This window comes from Pseudophryne corroboree, chromosome 6 (genome assembly GCF_028390025.1).
Source record: "Pseudophryne corroboree isolate aPseCor3 chromosome 6, aPseCor3.hap2, whole genome shotgun sequence".
In the NCBI taxonomy this organism is placed as follows: domain Eukaryota; kingdom Metazoa; phylum Chordata; class Amphibia; order Anura; family Myobatrachidae; genus Pseudophryne; species Pseudophryne corroboree.
In genome coordinates this window covers 433,197,949-433,223,437 of record NC_086449.1, presented here as the reverse complement: position 1 = coordinate 433,223,437, position 25,489 = coordinate 433,197,949, and the positions used below count along the sequence as shown (strand labels likewise).

Below are 25,489 nucleotides of genomic sequence, written 5' to 3'. Positions count from 1 at the left end.
TCAACAGACTTTTTCAAAACCTGTGTTTCAGTCTCATTATGAGCTATCCGAGATGAAATCTGGGATATCATACCCCTAAGAGAATCCACCCATGGGGGTTCGGATTCAGAAGCCTGAGTACAAGGAATAGACTCTTCTGGAGAAGATACACACTCTGCAGCACAGGACACAGCGTTCTTAGACATGTTTATGTGAGCTATACAAACACACACACACGAAAATATCAGACACAGTTTCCCCCAGAGTACCTTCAGATAGACAGAGTATAAGGAGCCAGCCACACAGCGCCACAGTAGGCAGGTTATGTTGTAAACAGCCGGCACTGACTGAATAACCTTAATAGATTAAACAGTTAATATCTCACTGCCCCCCTGTCTATCACACCCTGGTACTGCAGAGGTATGCTGGAGTTATGTGGAGGGCAGCGCTCCCTGTCAGTGTCTCTTCAGTGTGATCTGCAGGGAGAAAATGGCACTGGTGAGTGCTGGATCCGCTCTGAGGAAGACGTCCTGCCCCCTGTAATGGCGCGTCTTCCTGCACTTAGAGATTATACTGGCCTGAGGTAAATCTGCAGCAAACAGTGGGTTAGACCTTGTTAGCTATATGTGACCAGTAGTGCAGGGTATTGCGCTGGCCCAGGGCACTCCTCACAGTGCCGCACCACAGTACCGCTGAGCCTTCCGGAGCGCAGCCTGTCAGAGCTGCACTCCTACCCTTGTGCTGCCATGTCCCGCCGGTGACCCGCTTAGCGGGGCACCGGCGTCATACTCACCATTCCATCTTCTGGCTCTGTTAGGGGGTGGCTGCCGTGCTGCGGGAGTGAGCGGTCGCCTTGTGGGCTTGCGATCATCACCCTCAGGAGCTAAGTGTCCTGTCAGCGGAGATAGGAGCCATTAACCTCTAGGGTTGGATCCTACTCCCCCCTGAAGTGCCACGAAGTAGGGAGGTCCCTGTACCTAACTCATTTAAAAAATAATAAAACTAGAAAAAACTCCTAGGAGCTCTCCTAGCTGTGACCGTCTCCACCGGGCACATTTTCTAAACGGAGTCTGGTAGGAGGGGCATAGAGGGAGGAGCCAGCCCACACTATTAAACTCTTAAAGTGTCCATGGCACCCAAGAAACCCGTCTATACCCCATGGTACTAATGTGGACCCCAGCATCCTCTAGGACGTAAGAGAAATCCCCCTTCTGTCTAGCTACTATAACCAAACTCAGGGAACACCACCAGCGCCATTTAGAATTTAAAAATCTGTCAAATATTAAGAAATGCTGGTTTAAACACTATTAGTACGATATCCTAATCCTATGTAATAAATGGCTAACGCTGCTGCTCACCTCTATGGAGGAACTGAAGTGTTTTACACCGGCCGCCACTAGATGGTACCCGATGCAGCAATTCAAGTGTTGCTCTGTTAGGGCATGCACAGCCGCCGGCGCAGACATTACTGTTATGTTATTCCGTCATTTTGACGGGGCTAAATAGTTTCTTTTGCTTTTGTAACATAATAAAGGTACAGGATTACAGTAGGTATATCAAACCACTTCATGCAACCACATCAACATGACAGTACAGTAAGTATGGGCGGTAAAGTATTCATTACACTCCAGCATCGATTAAGAAGTTTAGTAAATATACCCCCTGTAGTACAGTAAGCATTCACTATACAGCTCATGAGCAGGGCCCTCTTCCTTGACATATACCACCATTTCCTCCCACTACCAAGAACAGCACCAAACCATTGGGCTCAGTTATTTGTGTATAATGGGCCTAATTCAGGTTGGATCATAGTGTGCGATCCAACCACAAATATTGAGAAAAAGATGCAGGTGCACGCGCAGCGCCTGTCCTGCACCCGCATTTTCTGTGGGGGGGGGGGGTCGCAGAAAATGCAATCGCCTCTGCCTGTCAATCAGGCAGAGGCGGACGCGGGGCGGGCAACGCTCCGTTTCCAGCGAGGAGACAGGGTTGCAGAGGCGTCCAAACGAGGGGGAGGTGCAGCGTGAACCTGGGCATGTCGGGGGCGTGATTGTGGCAGCTGCGTGATGTCACACTCAGCTGCCGCGATCAGGAACATGGTGGCTGGCCTCCTGTGGGCACAGCTAGTCTGCACCTGCAGGAGGCATCCTCTATGTCTGCTAACTAGCAGAAATTGCAATGCGTTCGCAATTTCTGTTTGTTAAAGGGGGGAGGCGGCAGTCAGCATCCTGGGCAGCCTTGCCCTGCGATGGGCGGCCCCAAGCATGTTAACAATAAGAATTTACTTACCGATAATTCTATTTCTCGTAGTCCGTAGTGGATGCTGGGAACTCCGTAAGGACCATGGGGAATAGCGGCTCCGCAGGAGTCTGGGCACATCTAAAGAAAGCTTTAGGATCACCTGGTGTGCACTGGCTCCTCCCCCTATGACCCTCCTCCAAGCCTCAGTTAGGATACTGTGCCCGGACGAGCGTACACAATAAGGAAGGATTTTGAATCCCAGGTAAGACTCATACCAGCCACACCAATCACACTGTACAACTTGTGATCTGAACCCAGTTAACAGCATGATAATAGAGGAGCCTCTAGAAAAGATGGCTCACTACAGCAATAACCCGAATTTTTTTGGTAACAATAATTATGTACCAGTATTGCAGACAATCCGCACTTGGGATGGGCGCCCAGCATCCACTACGGACTACGAGAAAATAAGAATTTACTTACCGATAATTCTATTTCTCGGAGTCCGTAGTGGATGCTGGGGTTCCTGAAAGGACCATGGGGAATAGCGGCTCCGCAGGAGACAGGGCACAAAAAGTAAAGCTTTAGGATCAGGTGGTGTGCACTGGCTCCTCCCCCTATGACCCTCCTCCAAGCCTCAGTTAGGATACTGTGCCCGGACGAGCGTACACAATAAGGAAGGATTTTGAATCCCGGGTAAGACTCATACCAGCCACACCAATCACACTGTACAACCTGTGATCTGAACCCAGTTAACAGTATGATAACAGCGGAGCCTCTGAAAAGATGGCTCACGACAATAATAACCCGATTTTTGTAACTATGTACAAGTATTGCAGATAATCCGCACTTGGGATGGGCGCCCAGCATCCACTACGGACTCCGAGAAATAGAATTATCGGTAAGTAAATTCTTATTTTCTCTATCGTCCTAGTGGATGCTGGGGTTCCTGAAAGGACCATGGGGATAATACCAAAGCTCCCAAACGGGCGGGAGAGTGCGGATGACTCTGCAGCACCGAATGAGAGAACTCCAGGTCCTCCTTAGCCAGGGTATCAAATTTGTAGGATTTTACCAACGTGTTTGCCCCTGACTAAATAGCCGCTCGGCAAAGTTGTAAAGCCGAGACCCCTCGGGCAGCCGCCCAAGATAAGCCCACCTTCCTTGTGGAATGGGCATTTACATATTTTGGCTGTGGCAGGCCTGCCACAGAATGTGCAAGCTGAATTGTATTACACATCCAACTAGCAATAGTCTGCTTAGAAGCAAGAGCACCCAGTTTGTTGGGTGCATACAGGATAACAGCAAGTCAGTTTTCCTGACTCCAGCCGTCCTGGAACCTATATTTACAGGGCCCTGACAACATCTAGCAACCTGGAGTCCTCCAAGTCCCTAGTAGGCGCAAGGCACCAAAATAAGCTGGTTCAGGTGAAACACTGACACCACCTTAGGGAGAGAACTGGGGACGAGTCCGCAGCTCTGCCCTGTCCAAATGGACAACCAGATATGGGCTTTTTTGAGAAAAAAAAAACCACCAATTTGACACTCGCCTGGTCCAGGCCAGGGCCAAGAGCATGGTCACTTTTCATGTGAGATGCTTCAAATCCACAGATTTGACTGGTTTTAAACCAATGTGATTTGAGGAATCCCAGAACTACGTTGAGATCCCACAGTGCCACTGGAGGCACAAAAGGGGGTTGTATATGCAATACTCCCTTGACAAACTTCTGGACTTCAGGAACTGAAGCCACTTCTTTCTGGAAGAAAATCGACAGGGCCGAAATTTGAACCTTAATGGACCCCAATTTGAGGCCCATAGACACTCCTGTTTGCAGGAAATGCAGGAATCGACCGAGTTGAAATTTCTTCGTGGGGCCTTTCTGGCCTCACACCACGCAACATATTTTTGCCACATGTGGTGATAATGTTGTGCGGTCACCTCCTTTCTGGCTTTGACCAGGGTAGGAATGACCTCTTCCGGAATGCCTTTTTCCCTTAGGATCCGGCGTTCCACCGCCATGCCGTCAAACGCAGCTGCGGTAAGTCTTGGAACAGACATGGGCCCTCATTCCGAGTTGATCGGTCGCAAGGCGAATTTAGCAGAGTTACACACGCTAAGCCGCCGCCTACTGGGAGTGAATCTTAGCTTCTTAAAATTGCGACCGATGTATTTGCAATATTGCGATTACTAACTACTTAGCAGTTTCAGAGTAGCTCCAGACTTACTCTGCCTGTGCGATCAGTTCAGTGCTTGTCGTTCCTGGTTGACGTCACAAACACACCCAGCGTTCGCCCAGGCACTCCCACCGTTTCCCCGGCCACTCCTGCGTTTTTTCCGGAAACGGTAGCGTTTTCAGCCACACGCCCCTGAAACGCCGTGTTTCCGCCCAGTAACACCCATTTCCTGTCAATCACATTACGATCGCCGGAGCGAAGAAAAAGCCGTGAGTAAAAATACTATCTTCATAGTAAAGTTACTTGGCGCAGTCGCAGTGCGAACATTGCGCATGCGTACTAAGCGGATTTTCACTGCGATGCGATGAAAAATACCGAGCGAACAACTCGGAATGAGGGCCATGGTACTTGCTGAAACAAGTCCCTTCTTAGCGGCAGAGGCCATAAGTCCTCTGTGAGCATCTCTTTGTCACGATCCGGGTATCTGGACGCCATTACTTACCCTTCAGATGCCTCCTAAGGCGGGCTCAGCGTTCCAGGACCGGATTCCGCTGTTCCTGAGTTTCCACATACAGAGTGGTCTTTTCATCAGCCGCGGCCTCCGCTGTGCCCGCGTGGTTAAATGTGCATCTATCAGCCTGGCGTCTCCTGTCTCCGGTGGCCGGCGCCGCCATTACTGTTTCCCAGACCACATGGATTACAAACCAAACTTCCCTCCAAGTGTCTGCATGGGCGCAGCCATCTTGGATTCTGTCATCTGATCATTTCCACCAATCTGCTGTCTGTGTTGTTGATTTGCATAATTGCCTAGCCAACCCCTTCCTTGCTGCAGGTATAAGTAAGCTGTACCTGAGCAAGGAAGACGTCAGTGCTTTGGTTGTCAAACCTAGTTCCTGTTTGTCTCTCTTCTATGATTGTCTTCCAGGTTCCAGCTCCTGTCTCAAGACTTCCACCATAGAGACCCGCACCAGCATTCCACCTGCGGTGTAGCCTGACTCTCCAATCCATTGTGGATTCATCTGTTTCCAGCTACAACACTACCTGCTTCCAGCCTCAGCTTCCAGCAGAGTACAGCTTCCCTTAAAGGGCCGGTGTCCTTTCTACACTTTACCACTCTCCACCGGAATTATTATTTCTCCGCTCTCAAGTTCTACATTTCAGTTCACATTTCATCGCTCCCAAAGTTCATTTATTATTTAACTGGTTCCAGCCAGTATCCACTCCGTGCTAACAACAGTTTGGTTCCAGCCAGTATCCACAGCAGCTGTTTTACCTTCAGCAACCCAGCTCTTCCTGGAACACCAGCTGGTATAATCCTGGGTTATCTCCATTGCTACAGCCGGGCCTGGTAAGGACTTTCCATCTAGAAGATCATAAGAACTATCTCACACTACCAGTGCCCTGTGGCTCCTGCCATGCTGTAGTACTCAGGAACTGTATTTATTCTTTGCTGACTTTTACGTTTTCTCTTATTGCTGCTGTGATGCGGAGTTGTCATAATAAACATCATTGACTTTTATCTAAGTTGTCGTGGTCACGCCTTCGGGCAGTTATTATTCATGTTACTTACATGTCCAGGGGTCTGATACAACCTCCCAGGTTCCGGTACATCTCAGCCCCTACAACTGAGGCTGCCTCCCGTCAGCTCAGGCCCTCAGTTGTGACAGTAAGCACTGACCTAATGAATCCAGCCGGAGACCAGGATCAAGCGGCCAGGCCGATGCAAGAACTGGCAGCCCGACTAGAACATCAGGAGGCTGCACAGGGCCACATCATCCGCTGTCTCCAGGATCTCTCTACTCGGCTGGATGGGATTCAGACAACTCTCCGTGGATCAGGCGCGTCTGGTGCGTCAACCACAGTGACTCCAGCTATAACCCCACCCACCTTACCCATTTCTGCTCCACGTCTTCATCTTCCAACGCCAGCAAAATTTGACGGATCTCCAAGATTCTGCAGGGGATTTCTCAACCAGTGTGAGATTCAGTTTGAGCTACAACCTGGCAATTTTCCCAGTGACCGTACAAAAATTGCTTACATTATTTCTCTTCTCAGTGGCTCAGCCCTTGATTGGGCATCACCGTTATGGGAGAGGTCCGACACCCTGCTATCTTCTTACACTGCATTTGTGTCAACATTCAGGCGCATCTTCGACGAGCCAGGCCGGGTAACTTCAGCTTCGTCTGAGATTCTCCGTTTACGCCAGGAATCACGTACTGTAGGACAATATCTTATACAGTTCCAGATCCTGGCATCCGAACTGGCATGGAACGACGAGGCCCTGTATGCTGCATTCTGGCATGGTTTATCCGAGCGTATTAAAGATGAGTTAGCTACCAGAGACTTACCCTCCAAGTTAGATGAGCTAATCTCACTTTGTACGAAAGTTGACTTGCGTTTCAGAGAGAGAGCAACTGAGCGTGGAAGATCATCTGCTCCAAAATCTTCTACTCCTCCTCCTCGCCAACTGTCACCAACTACAGATGAACCCATGCAAATTGGCCGTTCCCGTTTAACTCCTGCTGAGCGCCGAAGACGTCTCTCCGAGTTTCTCTGTCTGTATTGTGCAGCTCCGTCTCACACCATTAATGCTTGTCCCAAACGTCCGGGAAACTCCAAATCCTAGCTCGCCAAGGAGAGGGCCGGCTAGGAGTAATGATCTCCTCTCCATCTCCTCAAGATTGTAACCTCCCAGTCTCGCTTCAAGTTGCTCAACGTTATCAGAACGTCATTGCCCTCCTGGATTCCGGAGCAGCTGGGAACTTTATTACTGAAGCCTATGTTAAACGGTGGTCCCTACCCACCGAGAGACTTCCTTCGTCCTTTTCCTTAACTGCTGTGGATGGCAGTAAAATTTTTGATACAGTTATTTCTCTAAGGACTCTACCAGTTCGTCTGAGAGTGGGAGTTCTTCATTCCGAACTTATTTCATTTTTAGTGATTCCAAGAGCCACACATCCTGTGGTCCTGGGCCTTCCATGGCTCCGTCTTCACAATCCTACAATTGATTGGACGACTACGCAAATCCTGGCATGGGGTTCCTCCTGTACTAAGACATGTTTGTTTAAAGTGTTGCCTGTCTGTTCTTCCTCCCCCAGGTCGTCTGATGTTCCACCTCCTCCATATCAAGATTTCACGGATGTGTTCAGTAAAGCTTCTGCTGATATCCTTCCTCCTCATAGAGAATGGGACTGCCCGATTGATCTCGTTCCAGGGAAGGTTCCACCTCGAGGCCGAACTTATCCGTTGTCTCTCCCCGAGACACATTCTATGGAGGAATACATTAAAAAGAGAACCTAGCAAAGGGGTTCATTCGACCTTCTTCTTCTCCAGCCGGCGCAGGCTTCTTTTTTGTAAAGAAGAAAGATGGTGGTCTGCGGCCGTGCATCGACTACAGAGGTTTGAACGACATTACCATCAAGAACCGCTATCCTTTACCCCTGATTACTGAGCTCTTTGACAGAGTTAGCGGAGCTACCATCTTTACAAAGCTGGACCTGAGAGGTGCATACAATCTCATCCGGATCCGTGAGGGTGACGAGTGGAAGACCGCATTTAACACCCGTGACGGACATTATGAGTACCTCGTCATGCCCTTCGGATTGAGCAATGCTCCAGCTGTCTTCCAGCATTTCGTCAATGAGATCTTCAGAGACATTCTATACCGTCATGTCGTGGTCTATCTAGATGATATCCTCATTTTTGCCAACGATTTAGAGGAACATCGTTTCTGGGTAAAGGAGGTTCTGTCCCGTCTCCGTGTCAATCATCTCTACTGCAAATTAGAGAAATGCGTCTTTGAAGTCAAGTCCATTCCGTTTCTAGGGTACATTGTGTCCGGTTCCGGACTAGAGATGGATCCTGAGAAACTACAAGCAATCCAGAATTGGCCGGTACCCTTAACCCTCAAAGGGGTCCAGAGGTTCTTAGGGTTCGCCAATTATTACCGAAAGTTTATACGAGACTTTTCCACCATTGTGGCGCCTATTACTGCTTTCACCAAGAAGGGTGCTAACCCGTCCAAGTGGTCTGAAGAAGCCATGCAAGCTTTTCATCTTTTAAAACAGAGGTTCATCTCTGCACCTGTCCTGAAACAGCCTGACATCGACTCTCCTTTCATCTTAGAGGTGGATGCCTCCTCCGTTGGAGTAGGAGCGGTGTTATCTCAGAGGGCTAAAGATGGTCATTTACATCCTTGCAGTTTCTTCTCACGGAAGTTCTCCCCAGCGGAGCGCAACTATGCCATTGGCGACCAGGAGTTGCTAGCCATCAAGCTCGCTCTAGAGGAGTGGAGATATTTGTTGGAGGGAGCTTCTCATTCAATCACCATCCTTACAGACCACAAGAACCTTCTATATCTAAAAGGCGCACAATGTCTCAACCCTCGTCAGGCCAGATGGGCACTTTTCTTTTCCAGGTTCGACTTTAAACTCCAGTTCTGTCCGGGCTCTCAGAATCGCAAGGCCGATGCCCTTTCCCGCTCATGGGAGCAAGAAAATGAGTCAGAGTCTTCAGACAAGCATCCTATTATAAATCCGTTGGCATTCTCCACGGTAGGGATGGACTCTACGCCCCCATCAGGGAAAAGTTTTGTGAAGCCGACACTAAGGAAGAAGCTCATGCATTGGGCCCATGCTTCCCGTTTTGCCGGACATACAGGTATCCAAAAAACCCTGGAGTTTATCTCTAGGTCCTATTGGTGGCCAACTCTGAAAAAGGACGTTTTGGAGTTTATTGCATCTTGCCCAAAGTGTGCTCAACATAAAGTATCCCGCCAGTCGCCTGCGGGGCAACTGGTTCCACTATCTGTTCCCCGTCGACCATGGACCCATTTGTCGATGGATTTTATTACAGATTTGCCCATGTGCAACAAGTTCAATACCATCTGGGTGGTAGTTGACCGGTTCACCAAGATGGCACACTTCATTCCTCTCACCGGTCTTCCGTCAGCTTCCAAGTTGGCTCAAGTATTCATACAAGAGATCTTCCGACTCCACGGTCTTCCAGAAGAAATTATCTCAGATCGAGGAGTTCAATTCACAGCCAAATTCTGGCGAAGTTTATGTCAAGTCCTCCAAGTCAAGTTAAAGTTTTCCACGGCTTACCATCCTCAGACCAATGGTCAAACTGAGAGGGTGAATCAGGACTTGGAGGCCTTCCTCCGCATCTATGTGTCCTCCTCTCAAGATGACTGGGTTCAATTACTTCCCTGGGCCGAGTTCTGTCATAACAACCAGTATCATTCTTCATCTTCTTCAACACCATTCTTCACCAACTTTGGATTCCACCCTAAAGTCCCTGAGTTCAAACCGCTTCCAGCAACTTCTGTTCCCGCAGTGGATATCACCTTGCATCAGTTTGCCAATATCTGGAAGAGCGTACGATCAGCTCTGCTCAAGGCATCGTTCAGGTACAAGAAGTTTGCGGATAAGAAGCGTCGAGCAGTTCCTGCTCTCAAGGTGGGTGATCGGGTATGGTTATCCACGAAGAATTTGAGGTTAAGAGTTCCCAGTATGAAGTTTGCACCTCGCTACATCGGTCCTTTCAAAATTGATCAAGTCATCAATCCTGTTGCTTACAGACTCCAGTTACCTCCCTTCTTAAAAATACCCAGGACATTCCATGTTTCCCTGTTGAAACCGCTAATCTTGAATCGGTTTCATTCCTCACTTCCACCAACTCCGAAAGTCCAAACTCAACGAGGCGTTGAGTATGAAGTGGCCAAGATCCTGGACTCACGTCACCGTTACGGTCAACTTCAGTATCTCATTGACTGGAAGGGCTATGGTCCTGAAGAACGCTCTTGGACCAATGCCTCTGACGTCCATGCTCCTGCCTTGGTCCGAAATTTCCACGCAAAGTTTCCTTTAAAGCCTAAGAAGTGTCCTGGGGCCACTCCTAAAGGGGGGGGTGCTGTCACGATCCGGGTATCTGGACGCCATTACTTACCCTTCAGATGCCTCCTAAGGCGGGCTCAGCGTTCCAGGACCGGATTCCGCTGTTCCTGAGTTTCCACATACAGAGTGGTCTTTTCATCAGCCGCGGCCTCCGCTGTGCCCGCGTGGTTAAATGTGCATCTATCAGCCTGGCGTCTCCTGTCTCCGGTGGCCGGCGCCGCCATTACTGTTTCCCAGACCACATGGATTACAAACCAAACTTCCCTCCAAGTGTCTGCATGGGCGCAGCCATCTTGGATTCTGTCATCTGATCATTTCCACCAATCTGCTGTCTGTGTTGTTGATTTGCATAATTGCCTAGCCAACCCCTTCCTTGCTGCAGGTATAAGTAAGCTGTACCTGAGCAAGGAAGACGTCAGTGCTTTGGTTGTCAAACCTAGTTCCTGTTTGTCTCTCTTCTATGATTGTCTTCCAGGTTCCAGCTCCTGTCTCAAGACTTCCACCATAGAGACCCGCACCAGCATTCCACCTGCGGTGTAGCCTGACTCTCCAATCCATTGTGGATTCATCTGTTTCCAGCTACAACACTACCTGCTTCCAGCCTCAGCTTCCAGCAGAGTACAGCTTCCCTTAAAGGGCCGGTGTCCTTTCTACACTTTACCACTCTCCACCGGAATTATTATTTCTCCGCTCTCAAGTTCTACATTTCAGTTCACATTTCATCGCTCCCAAAGTTCATTTATTATTTAACTGGTTCCAGCCAGTATCCACTCCGTGCTAACAACAGTTTGGTTCCAGCCAGTATCCACAGCAGCTGTTTTACCTTCAGCAACCCAGCTCTTCCTGGAACACCAGCTGGTATAATCCTGGGTTATCTCCATTGCTACAGCCGGGCCTGGTAAGGACTTTCCATCTAGAAGATCATAAGAACTATCTCACACTACCAGTGCCCTGTGGCTCCTGCCATGCTGTAGTACTCAGGAACTGTATTTATTCTTTGCTGACTTTTACGTTTTCTCTTATTGCTGCTGTGATGCGGAGTTGTCATAATAAACATCATTGACTTTTATCTAAGTTGTCGTGGTCACGCCTTCGGGCAGTTATTATTCATGTTACTTACATGTCCAGGGGTCTGATACAACCTCCCAGGTTCCGGTACATCTCAGCCCCTACAACTGAGGCTGCCTCCCGTCAGCTCAGGCCCTCAGTTGTGACACTCTTGAAGTTCCGGGTACCAAGTCCTTCTTGGCCAATCCGGAGCCATGAGTATAGTTCTTACTCCTCTACGTCTTATAAGTCTCAGTACCTTAGGTATGAGAAGCAGAGGATGGAACACATACACCGACTGGTACATCCATGGTGTTACCAGAACGTCCACAGCTATTGCCTGAGGGTCTCTTAACCTGGCGCAATACCTGTCCCGTTTTTTGTTCAGACGGGACGCCATCATGTCCACCTTTGGTATTTCCCAACGGTTTACAATCATGTGGAAAACTTCCCGATGAAGTTTCCACTCTGCCGGGTGGAGGTCGTGCCTGCTGAGGAAGTCTGCTTCCCAGTTTCCATTCCCGGAATGAAACACTGCTGACAGTGCTATCACATGATTTTCCGCCCAGCGAAAAGTCCTTGCAGTTTTTGCCATTGCCCTCCTGCTTCTTGTGTCGCCCTGTCTATTTACGTGGGCGACTGCCGTGATGTTTTTCCCACTGGATCAATACCGGCTGACCTTGAAGCAGAGGTCTTGCTAAGCTTAGAGTATTATAAATTTACCCTTAGCTCCAGTATATTTATGTGGAGAAAAGTCTCCAGACTTGATCACACTCCCTGGAAATTTTTTCCTTGTGTGACTGCTCCCCAGCCTCTCGGGCTGGCCTCCGTGGTCACCAGCATCCAATCCTGAATGCCGAATCTGCGGCCCTCTAGAAGATGAGCACTCTGTAACCACCACAGGAGAGACACCCTTGTCCTTGGATATAGGGTTATCCGCTGATGCATCTGAAGATGCGATCCGGACCATTTGTCCAGCAGATCCCACTGAAAAATTCTTGCGTGAAATCTGCCGAATGGAATTGCTTCGTAGGAAGTCACCATCTTTACCAGGACCCTTGTGCAATGATGCACTGATTTTAGGAGGTTCCTGACTAGCTCGGATAACTCCCTGGCTTTCACTTCCGGGAGAAACACCTTTTTCTGGACTGTGTCCAGAATCATCCCTAGGCACAGCAGACTTGTCGTCGGGATCAGCTGCGATTTTGGAGTATTTAGAATCCACCCGTGCTGTTGTAGCAGTATCCGAGATAGTGCTACTCCGACCTCCAACTGTTCCCTGGACTTTGCCCTTATCAGGAGATCGTCCAAGTAAGGGATAATTAAGACGCCTTTTCTTCGAAGAAGAATCATCATTTCGGCCATTACCCTGGTAAAGACCCGGGGTGCCGTGGACAATCCAAACGGCAGCGTCTGAAACTGATAGTGACAGTTCTGTACCACGAACCTGAGGTACCCTTAGTGAGAAGGGCAAATTTTGGACATGGAGGTAAGCATCCCTGATGTCTCGGGACACTATATAGTCCCCTTCTTCCTGGTTCGTTATCACTGCTCTGAGTGACTCCATCTTGATTTGAACCTTTGTAAGTGTTCAAATTTTTTTAGATTTAGAATAGGTCTCACCTAGCCTTCTGGCTTCAGTACCACAATATAATGTGGAATAATACCCCTTTTCTTGTTGTAGGAGGGGTAATTTGATTATCACCTGCTGGGAATACAGCTTGTGAATTGTTTCCCATACTGCCTCCTTGTCGGAGGGAGACCTTGGTAAACCAGACTTCAGGAGCCTGCGAAGGGGAAACGTCTCGACATTCCAATCTGTACCCCTGGGATACTACATGTAGGATCCAGGGGTCCTGTACGGTCCCAGCGTCATGCTGAGAGCTTGGCAGAAGCGGTGGAACGCTTCTGTTCCTGGGAATGGGCTGCCTGCTGCAGTCTTCTTCCCTTTCCTCTATCCCTGGGCAGATATGACTCTTATAGGGACGAAAGGACTGAGGCTGAAAAGACGGTGTCTTTTTCTGCAGAGATGTGACTTAGGGTAAAAACGGTGGATTTTCCAGCAGTTGCCGTGGCCACCAGGTCCGATGGACCGACCCCAAATAACTCCTCTTCCTTTATACGGCAATACACCTTTGTGCCGTTTGGAATCTGCATCACCTGACCACTGTCGTGTCCATAAACATCTTCTGGCAGATATGGACATCGCACTTACTCTTGATGCCAGAGTGCAAATATCCCTCTGTGCATCTCGCATATATAGAAAATGCATCTTTAAATGCTCTATAGTCAATAAAATACTGTCCCTGTCAAGGGTATCAATATTTTTAGTCAGGGAATCCGACCAAGCCACCCCAGCTCTGCACATCCAGGCTGAGGCGATCGCTGGTCGCAGTATAACACCAGTATGTGTGTATATACTTTTTTTGATATTTTCCAGCCTCCTGTCAGCTGGCTCCTTGAGGACGGCCCTATCTATAGACGGTACCGCCACTTGTTTTGATAAGCGTGTGAGCGCCTTATCCACCCTAAGGGGTGTTTCCCAACGCGCCCTAACTTCTGGCGGGAAAGGGTATACCGCCCATAATTTTCTATCGGGGGGAACCCACGCATCATCACACACTTCATTTAATTTATCTGATTCAGGAAAAACTACGGTAGTTTTTTCACATCCCACATAATACCCTCTTTTGTGGTACTTGTAGTATCAGAAATATGTAACACCTCCTTCATTGCCCTTAACGTGTGGCCCTAATAAGGAATACGTTTGTTTATTCACCGTCGACACTGGATTCAGTGTCCGTGTCTGTGTCGACCGACTAAAGTAAACGGGCGTTTTAAAACCCCTGACGGTGTTTCTGAGACGTCTGGACCGGTACTAATTGTTTGTCGGCCGTCTCATGTCGTCAACCGACCTTGCAGCGTGTTGACATTATCACGTAATTCCCTAAATAAGCCATCCATTCCGGTGTCGACTCCCTAGAGAGTGACATCACCATTACAGGCAATTGCTCCGCCTCCTCACCAACATCGTCCTCATACATGTCGACACACACGTACCGACACACAGCACACACACAGGGAATGCTCTGATAGAGGACAGGACCCACTAGCCCTTTGGAGAGACAGAGGGAGAGTTTGCCAGCACACACCAAACACGCTATAATTATATAGGGACAACCTTATATAAGTGTTTTCCCTTATAGCATCTTTTATATATTTCTAACGCCAAATTAGTGCCCCCCCTCTCTGTTTTAACCCTGTTTCTGTAGTGCAGTGCAGGGGAGAGCCTGGGAGCCTTCCCTCCAGCCTTTCTGTGAGGGAAAATGGCGCTGTGTGCTGAGGAGATAGGCCCCGCCCCTTTTTCGGCGGGCTCGTCTCCCGCTCTTTAATGGATTCTGGCAGGGGTTAAATATCTCCATATAGCCCCCGGAGGCTATATGTGAGATATTTTTAGCCAAAAAAGGTTTTCATTTGCCTCCCAGGGCGCCCCCCTCCCAGCGCCCTGCACTGCACCCTCAGTGACTGCCGTGTGAAGTGTGCTGAGAGGAAATGGCGCACAGCTGCAGTGCTGTGCGCTACCTTAAGAAGACTGAGGAGTCTTCTGCCGCCGATTCTGGACCTCTTCTCGTTTCAGCATCTGCAAGGGGGCCGGCGGCGAGGCTCCGGTGACCATCCAGGCTGTACCTGTGATCGTCCCTCTGGAGCTAATGTCCAGCAGCCAAAGAAGCCAATCCATCCTGCACGCAGGTGAGTTCACTTCTTCTCCCCTAAGTCCCTCGTTGCAGTGATCCTGTTGCCAGCAGGACTCACTGTAAAATAAAAAACCTAAGCTAAACTTTTCTAAGCAGCTCTTTAGGAGAGCCACCTAGATTGCACCCTTCTCGTTCGGGCACAAAAATCTAACTGAGGCTTGGAGGAGGGTCATAGGGGGAGGAGCCAGTGCACACCACCTGATCCTAAAGCTTTACTTTTTGTGCCCTGTCTCCTGCGGAGCCGCTATTCCCCATGGTCCTTTCAGGAACCCCAGCATCCACTAGGACGATAGAGAAATAGAATTATCGGTAAGTAAATTCTTATTTTCTCTGACGTCCTAGTGGATGCTGGGAACTCCGTAAGGACCATGGGGATTATACCAAAGCTCCCAAACGGGCGGGAGAGTGCGGATGACTCTGCAGCACCCAATGAGAGAACTCCCGGTCCTCCTCAGCCAGGGTATCAAATTTGTAGAATTTTACAAACGTATTTGCTCCTGACCAAGTAATTGCTCGGCAAAGTTGTAAAGCCGAGACCCCTCGGGCAGCTGCCCAAGATGAGCCCACCTTCCTTGTGGAGTGGGCATTTACAGATTTTTGGCTGTGGCAGGCCTGCCACAGAATGTGCAAGCTGAATTGTACTACAAATCCAACGAGCAATCGTCTGCTTAGAAGCAGGAGCACCCAGCTAGTTAGGTGCATACAGGATAAACAGCGAGTCAGATTTCCTGACTCCAGCCGTCCTGGAAACATATATTTTCCGGGTCCTGACAACGTCTAGCAACTTGGAGTCCTCCAAGTCCCTAGTAGCCGCAGGCACCACAATAGGTTTGGTTCAGGTGAACGCTGAAACCACCTTAGGGAGAAACTGAGGACGAGTCCTCAATTCCGCCCTGTCCGAATGGAAAATCAGATAAGGGCTTTTACAGGATAAAGCCACCAATTCTGACACGCGCCTGGCCCAGGCCAGAGCCAACAGCATGACCACTTTTTCTGTGAGATATTTTAACTCCACAGATTTAAGTGGGTCAAACCAATGTGACTTTTGGAACCCAAAAACCACCTGGAGATCCCAAAGTGCCACTGAAGGCACAAAAGGAGGCTGTATATGCAGTACCCCTTTAACAAATGTCTGAACTTCAGGGACTGAAGATAGTTCTTTTTTGGAAGAAAATTGACAGAGCCGAAATTTGAACCTTAATGGACCCCAATTTCAGGCCCATAGATACTCCTGTTTGCAGGAAATGTAGGAATCGACCCAGTTGAATTTCCTCCGTCGAGCCTTACTGGCCTCGCACCACGCAACATATTTTCGCCAAATGCGGTGATAATGTTTTGCGGTTACATCCTTCCTGGCTTTTATCAGGATAGGGATGACTTCATCCGGAATGCCTTTTTCCTTCAGGATCCGGCGTTCAACCGCCATGCCGTCAACGCAGCCGCGGTAAGTCTTGGAACAGACAAGGTCCTTGCTGGAGCAGGTCCCTTCTTAGAGGTAGAGGCCACGGATCCTCCGTGAGCATCTCTTGAAGTTCCGGTAACCAAGTCCTTCTTGGCCAATCCGGAGCCACTAATATAGTGCTTACTCCTCTCCATCTTATCAATCTCAGTACCTTAGGTATGAGAGGCAGAGGAGGGAACCCATACACTGATTGGTACACCCACGGTGTTACCAGAGCATCTACAGCTATTGCCTGAGGGTCCCTTGACCTGGCGCAATACCTGTCGAGTTTTTCCCAACGGTTTATAATCATGTGGAAGACTTCTGGGTGAAGTCCCTACTCTCCCGGGTGGAGGTCGTGCTGAGGAAATCTGCTTCCCAGTTGTCCACTCCCGGAATGAAAACTGCTGACAGTGCTATCACATGGTTTTTCGCCCAGCGAAGAATCCTTGCAGCTTCTGCCATTGCCCTCCTGCTTCTTGTGGCACCCTGTCTGTTTACGTGGGTGACTGCCGTAACGTTGTCCGACTGGATCAACACCGGCTGACCTTGAAGCAGAGGTCTTGCTAAGCTTAGAGCATTGTAAATGGCCCTTAGCTTCAGGATATTTATGTGAAGTGATGTCTCCAGGCTTGACCATAAGCCCTGGATATTTCTTCCCTGTGTGACTGCTCCCCAGCCTCGCAGGCTGGCATCCGTGGTCACCAGGACCCAGTCCCGAATGCCGAATCTGCGGCCCTCTAGAAGATGAGCACTCTGCAACCACCACAGGAGGGATACCCTTGTCCCTGGTGACAGGGTTATCCGCTGATGCATCTGAAGATGCGACCCGGACCATTTGTCCAGTAGGTTCCACTGGAAAGTCTTGCGTGGAATCTGCCGAATGGGATTGCTTCGTAGGAAGCCACCATTTTTACCCAGAACCCTTGTGCATTGATGCACTGAGACTTGGTTCGGTTTTTGGAGGTTCCTGACTAGCTCGGATAACTCCCTGGCTTTCTCCTCCGGGAGAAACACCTTTTTCTGGACTGTGTCCAGGATCATCCCTAGGAACAGAAGACAAGTCGTCGGAACCAGCTGCGATTTTGGAATATTGAGAATCCAATCGTGCTGCCGCAACACTACCTGAGATAGTGCTACACCGATCTCCAACTGTTCCCTGGATCTTACCCTTATCAGGGAATCGTCCAAGTAAAGGATAACTAAAATTCCCTTCCTTCGAAGGAATATCATCATTTCGGTCATTACCTCAGTAAAGACCCGGGGTGCCGTGGACCATCCCTACGGCAGCGTCTGAACTGATAGTGACAGTTCTGTACCATAACCTGAGATACCCTTGGTGAGAAGGGTAAATTTAGACATGAAGGTAAGCATCCTTGATGTCCCGAGACATCATGTAGTCCCCTTCTTCCAGGTTTGCAATCACTGCTCTGAGTGACTCAATTTTGAATTTGAACCTCTGTATGTAAGTGTTCAAAGATTTTAGATTTAGAATCGGTCTCACCGAGCCGTCTGGCTTCGTTACCACAATAGTGTGGAATAATACCCCGTTCCCTGTTGCAGGAGGGGTACCTTAATTATCACCTGCTGGGAATACAGCTTGTGACTGGCTTCCAAAACTGCCTCCCTGTCAGTGGGAGACGTCGGTAAAACAGACTTTTGGAAACGGCGAGGGGAATACGTCTCGAATTCCAATTTGTACCCCTGAAATATTACCTGAAGGATCCAGGGGTCTACTTGCGAGTGAGCCCACTGCGCACTGAAATTCATTGAGAACGGGCCCCCACCGTGCCTGAACTTGTAAAGCCCTAGCGTCATACTGAGGGCTTGGCAGAGGCGGAAAAGGGTTTCTGTTCCTGGGAACTGGCTGATCTCTGCAGCCATTTTCCTCTCCCTCTGTCACGAGCAGAAAAGAGGAACCCTTTTGTCCGCTTGCCAACCAGGACTGCGCCTGATAATACGGCGTCTTATTTTGAGAGGCGACCTAGGGTACATCCCCTATTTTAAGGCAATACTTCCAAATGCCGTTTGGAATCCCTGACCACTTTACTGGTAGAATACAACGCACTTATACTTGATGCCAGTCGGCAAATATTCCGCTGTGCATCATGCATATATAGAAATGCATCTTTTAATTGCTCTATAGGCAATAATATACTGTCCTTATCTAGGATATCAATATTTCCAGTCAGGGAATCCGACCACGCCAACCCAGCACTGCACATCCAGGCTGAGGCGATTGCTGGTCGCAGTATAACACCAGTATGTGTGTAAATACATTTTAGGATACCCTCCTGCTTTTTATTAGCAGGATCCTTAAGGGCGGCCATCTCAAGAGAGGGTAGAGCCCTTGTTCTTACAAGCGTGTGAGCGCCTTATCCCCCGTAGGGGGTGTTTCCCAACGCACCCTAACCTCTGGCGGGAAAAGGTATACTGCCAATAACTTTTTAGAAATTATCAATTGTTATCGGGGGGAAACCCACGCATCATCACACACCTCATTTTATTTTTCAGATTCAGGAAAACTACAGGAAGTTTTTCCTCACCAAACATAATACCCCTTTTTTGGTGGTATTCATATTATCAGAAAAGTGTAAACATTTTCCATTACCTCAATCATGCAATGTGTGGCCCTATTGGAAATCACGGTTGTCTCTTCACCGTCGACACTGGAGTCAGTATCCGTGTCGGCGTCTGTATCTGAGGTAACGGGCGCTTTAGAGCCCCTGTATGAGACGTCTGGACATGCACAAGCTGGGTAGCCGGCTGTCTCATGTCAACCACTGTCTTTTATACAAAGCTGACACTGTCACGCAATTTCAACAGTACATCCACTCAGGTGTCGACCCCCTAGGGGGTGACAACACTATTACAGACACTCTACTCCATCTCCACATCATTTTTCTCCTCATACATGTCGACACAAACGTACCGACACACAGCACACACACAGGGAATGCTCTGATAGAGGACAGGACCCACTAGCCCTTTGGGGAGACAGAGGGAGAGTTTGCCAGCACACACCAGAGCGCTATATATATACAGGGATAACCTTATATAAGTGTTTTTCCCTTTATAGCTGCTGTATTGTTTATACTGCGCCTAGTTTGTGCCCCCCTCTCTTTTTTAACCCCTTTCTGTAGTGTAGTGACTGCAGGGGAGAGCCAGGGAGCTTCCCTCCAACTGAGCTGTGAGGGAAAATGGCGCCAGTGTGCTGAGGAGATAGGCTCCGCCCCTTTCTCGGCGTCCTTATCATCCGTTTTTCTGTATGTTTTGGCAGGGGTTAAATGCATCCATATAGCCCAGGAGTTATATGTGATGCATTTATTTTAGCCATATAAGGTTTTTATCGATTTATTGCGTCTCAGGGCGCTGCCCCCCCAGCGCCCTGCACCCTCAGTGACCGGAGTGTGAAGTGTGCTGAGAGCAATGGCGCACAGCTGCGGTGCTGTGCGCTACCTTATCTGAAGACAGGATCGTCTTCTGCCGCCGATTTTCCGGACCTCTTCGCTCTTCTGGCTCTGTAAGGGGGCCGGCGGCGCGGCTCCGGGACCCATCCAGGCTGAACCTGTGATCGTCCCTCTGGAGCTAATGTCCAGTAGCCAAGAAGCCCAATCCACTCTGCACGCAGGTGAGTTCGCTTCTTCTCCCCTTAGTCCCTCGATGCAGTGAGCCTGTTGCCAGCAGGTCTCACTGAAAATAATAAACCTAAACTAAAACTTTCACAAAGAGCTCAGGAGAGCCCCTAGTGTGCACCCTTCTCGTCGGGCACAGAAATCTAACTGAGGCTTGGAGGAGGGTCATAGGGGGAGGAGCCAGTGCACACCAGGTGATCCTAAAGCTTTCTTTAGATGTGCCCAGACTCCTGCGGAGCCGCTATTCCCCATGGTCCTTACGGAGTTCCCAGCATCCACTAGGACGTCAGAGAAAAAAGGATTGCAAATTCTGCTAATTAGCAGAATTTGCAATCCTTACTAAATTAGGCGCTATGACTGCTGATACGGCAATGTTTATAAACCTTGCGGTTCTGCAATGTTTTGTACTGTAAGTCTCTTTTTTCGTACTGTTTCTGTACTTTGTAAGGTGGTTTAGAACCCTTTTGGCGTCATGTAAATTCACTATACTCCTGCGGTACAGTATGTATGCATTAACCTCCTGCAGTACAGTATGCACTATATTCCTGCAGTACAGTATGCACTAAAGCAGGGGTGGGAACCTTTGGCTCTCCATCTGTTGTTGAACTACACATACCAGAATGTCTTTCTAGTTTTGCTATTTGGCCATGCTAAAACTGTTGCAGGGCATGCTGGGATGTGTAGTTCAACAACAGCTGGAGGGCCGAAGGTTCACCATCCCTGCACTAAAGAGTGCACTATGGGGGTCATTCCGAGTTGATCGCACACTGCCGATTTTCGCAGCTCAGCAATCAGGTTACTACTGCGCATGCACCGCAATGCGCATGCGCATCGTACAGGTACAAACAGCATCGTTGCTGTGCATTGCTTCTAGCGACTAATCCATTCGCACAACCGATCGCAAGGAGACTGACAGAAAGAGGGCGTTTATGGGTGTCAACTGACCGTTTTCTGGGAGTGGTAGGGAAAATGCAGGCGTGTCCAGACGTTTGCAGGGCGCGCCTCTGACGTCAATTCCGGGACCGGACAGGCTGATGTGATCGCAAGGGCTGAGTGAGTTCAGACCCACTCAGAAACTGCAAAAAAACGTTTTCGGCCCGCTCGGCTGCAAATGCGATCGCACACTTGTTAAGCGAAAATACACTCCCCCGTGGGCGGCGACTATACGTTTGCACGGCTGCAAAAAGTAGCTAGCGAGCAATCAACTCGGAATGAGGGCCTATATGCAGTACAGCATGCACTATACTCCTGCAGTACAGAATGCACTAGGGGGGTAATTCAAAGTTGATCGCAGCAGCAAATTTGTTAGCAGTTGGGCAAAACCATGTGCGTTGCAGGGGGGGCAGATATAACATTTGCAGAGCGTAAAGGCCCGTACACACGGTGAGATTTGGGCTATGCCCGATTCTCTCTACGCGACAGGGGCTAGGTCGGCACATAGGCCCTCATTCCGAGTTGATCACTCGCTAGCTGCTTTTAGCAGCAGTGCAAACGCTGAGCCGCCACCCTCTGGGAGTGTATCTTTGCTTAGCAGAAGTGCTAACGAAAGGATCGCAGCGCTGCTACTAAAAAAAAATTGTGCAGTTTCAGAGTAGCTGCAGACCTACTCCTACCTTGCGATGACTTCAGACTATATAGTTCCTGTTTTGACGTCACAAACACGCCCTGCGTTCGGCCAGCCACTCCCCCGTTTCCCCAGCCACTCCTGCGTTTTTATCTGGCACGCCTGCGTTTTTTCACACACTCCCCGAAAACGGTCAGTTACCACCCAGAAACACCCACTTCCTGTCAATAACTCAACGATCAGCAGTGCGAATGAAAAACGTCGCTAGACCTTGTGTGAAACTGCATCGGCTTTTGTGAAATTACGTCGTGCGTGCGCAGTGCGCACCATACGCATGCGCAGAAGTGCCGATTTTTAGCCTGATCGCTGCGCTGCTAACAACGGCAGTTAGCGATCAACTCGGAATGACCCCCTTAGTCAGTATCGCAAGCACATGAGTGTGCTTGCGATACTGACTATGGGGGTAATTCTGAGTTGATCGCAGCAGGATTTGTTAGCAGTTGGGCAAAACCATGTGCACTGCAGGGGAGGCAGCTATAACATGTGCAGAGAGAGTTAGATTTGGGTGGGTTATTTTGTTTATGTGCAGGGTAAATACTGGCTGCTTTATTTTTACACTGCAATTTACATTGCAGATTGAACACAATCCCGCGGTGGGGGGGGGCGCAGTTGGGAGGCTCCTGTCACTGCCGCTCTGCTTAGAGAGCAACGGTGAATAGACACTGTGCGCACGCGCACAGTGGTTCCGGTATGAATGGTCGACCATGTTATGGTCGACAGTCATTAGGTCGACCACTATTGGTCGACATTGACATGGTCGACATGGACACATGGTCGACACATGAAAATGGTCGACACATGAAAATGGTCGACATGGGTTTTTTTTTTTACTTTTTTTTGGTGTCGTTTTTTGCATAAAGTGACTGGGAACCCCAATTAGTGCACCGCTTCGCTCACCATGCTTCGGGCATGGTGCCTTCGCTCCGCTACCACTTCGCTCGGCACACTTTACCGTTCCAATCGTAGTCCATGTGGATCGTAAAGTATGGAAAAGTTCCCCAAAAGAAAAAAAAGTTAAAAAACTCATGTCGACCTTTTCATGTGTCGACCTTTCATGTCGACCATGTGTCCATGTCGACCATGTCAATGTCGACCAATAGTGGTCGACCTTATGACTGTCGACCATAACATGTTCGACCATGTGAACGGATACCGTGCACAGTATCTATTCACAGGTGACAGAGGGGGCATGCCAGCTGCTCAGAGAGTGCTGGGCATGCCCCCTCAGTGAATGGTGCAAGGGGGCGTGACCCACAATCGCAGCTCTGCCACTAAACCACACTCCTTTTATATAGGTCACACCTCCTTTTCGGGCGCACATGCGCGTGGCGCGCCCCAAGGTCCTTCTTTGTACTTTTAATAAGTTGGGAGGTATGCAGTGAACTGCCTAGCAATCTCCGCCTCACCCCTAATCCTTAATGCTCTCTGTTCTCTCCTGTGTAGCAGGGCTCAGGCTACTGACATCATCAAGGCACACAAAGAACAGCCAATCAGCACTTTTACATGAATGCAGGGTTGAATAATCCGCTGCTAACACTGCTTTTATGCCGGGTTGAAGTGCAGGGTTACTCGACCCGGGATATTCAAAAGTGCTGCTTTTAGACTGCACCTCGACCCGGCAATATCCCGGGATATATTTGCAGTGTGAAATGGGTATAAGTGTAGTACAGTAAGTATGAACTATACTATGACAGTACAGAATATACATACTATATGTAGTACAGTAAGTATGCACTATACTCATGCAGTACAGTATGCACACTATACGCATTACTCCTGCAGTACAGTAAGCAGGGACTATACTCATGGAGAACAGTAAGTGCACACTATACTCCTGCAGTACAATAAGTGCGCACTAAACTCCTGCAGTACAGTAAGTATGCACTATACTCCTGCAGTACAGTAAGTGCGCACTATACTCCTGCAGCACAATAAGTATACACTAGACTTCTGCAGCAACATAAACACTAGGATAACCAGTTAATGACCTGATGGAAATAAAGTAAGCTTGGGTGAACACGTACAGTATATAAATAAAGTAATCCGATCTGTAAGGTGTACTACAGGGTGAGTGCAGTGCAGCGCAGCGCTGTCAGTTCCTGCTTCCTGCGTACTTGATACTTACCGACTCGGACTGCCTCACAGAACTCTAGAAAAGCCGCAGCAGGCAGGAAAAGGAAAGCGCTCGCCCTGACGTCTGCGTGATGGCAAAGAATTCGAGCTCCTCTGCGGCCATATTTGTTGAGGTAAATGCAAAAATATTCGGCAAGCTAGGCTATTATTGGTTGCTGGGTACTTATTTGTTAGTCAGGTGTGTGTGTGTAAAGGACTCCTAGCTAGCGAAATGAAGAATGAATGAATGAATAAATAAATAAATATGTGTGAAACTGGAGGGTTGGTCTGACTTGAATGAAAATGGTTCGATAAGTGAGGCATCTAACATGAATATATGAATTTGGGAGACTGTTTAGATTGTTTGGGATATGTACACCTACCTCCCAACATGACCCTCTCCAGGAGGGACACAATGCTCTGCTTCTGGACTTTTCTCTTAATTTATGATTGCCAGCACCTGTTTTGAACAGGTTAATGGATAAGAAAGGTGTTTCACCACAGGTGATGGCAATCCTAAATTAAGAGGGAAGTCCAGAAGCAGATCATTCTGTCTCTCCTGGATAGAGTCATGTTGGGAGGTATGTGCACAAATATGAACACAAATCCTGATCGTCATTTGCTCCCATACATTACCACATTTTCACTCCAACCAACCAACTAGTTGGATTAAACTTGATAAAGTCAGGGTACTGCCAGCTAAAGTTATGCCAAATCAAACTGGATGCATAAAAAGCTCATCACTTTGAGTTTCCTAACAGTATAACCAGCCCATACACTTTTTCCTGATACAATGAAACCTCGGCCTGCGTTGGGGTTCCGACATTGGCAAGTGCATACACACTTAAGGGCCCCATACACTTATCCGATCGCATGTCGGAGGCGATCGCAGGCGATCACCCCAGCAGCCTCCCGGGGGGCAGGATCGGCCAAGATACATCGTATGCTGCCCTTTTGCATCCGATGTATTCTGGGCGATCCCAGCCATGCCCCCAGGTCGTACCTGATTGAATGTGCAGCACATTCAATCTGGAGGATCCGATCCGACGCTCACAGGAACGCGCATCGGATCGGACCGGAGACACCTAAAAAATGCCTAATTTCACCCAATATATCGGGCCGAATGCCCGAATTGGACTGAAATGGGGCATAATAGCTGTAGTGTATGGGGTCCTTTATCGATGTTGGCTGCCACGGGGTTAGGAGCAGGAGCCGAATGCAGTATGGCCCTTGTAAGCAATTTCGCACGTCGGACCTGCATGATTGCAGGTCCGACGTGCGATGCTGGATACGTCCTGTGAGAGCGCACATTGTATCCTGTATCGTGCATACACACTATACAATATTGCAGTGAACCGGCTGATATCAGCTGGATCGTATGCAATATTGCATAGTGTGTACGCAGTTACGCACCCTAAGGGGGAAATTTACTAAGCAGTGAAAAGAGTGGAGAAGTGAGCCAGTGGAGAAGTAGCCCATGGAAACCAATCAGCATTGAAATTACATTTATAATTTGCATACTATAAAATTATACAAAGCAGCTGATTGGTTGCCATGGGCAACTTCTCCACTGGCTCACTTAT

The 25,489-nt window shown here is 48.9% G+C and overlaps 1 protein-coding gene across 3 annotated transcripts in view; it reads right to left on the bottom strand.

The window, feature by feature from the left end:
- Positions 1-24,021, bottom strand: part of BCAP29 (B cell receptor associated protein 29) — a 234,664-nt gene extending 210,643 nt beyond the window's left edge. For 2 of the 3 annotated variants that reach the window (XM_063927066.1, XM_063927068.1), the window contains exon 1: positions 23,920-24,021. The gene's annotated coding sequence lies outside the window, so the exon portion shown is untranslated. The other variant, XM_063927067.1, reaches the window with a different exon arrangement.
- Between the last annotated feature and the right edge of the window lie 1,468 nt (positions 24,022-25,489).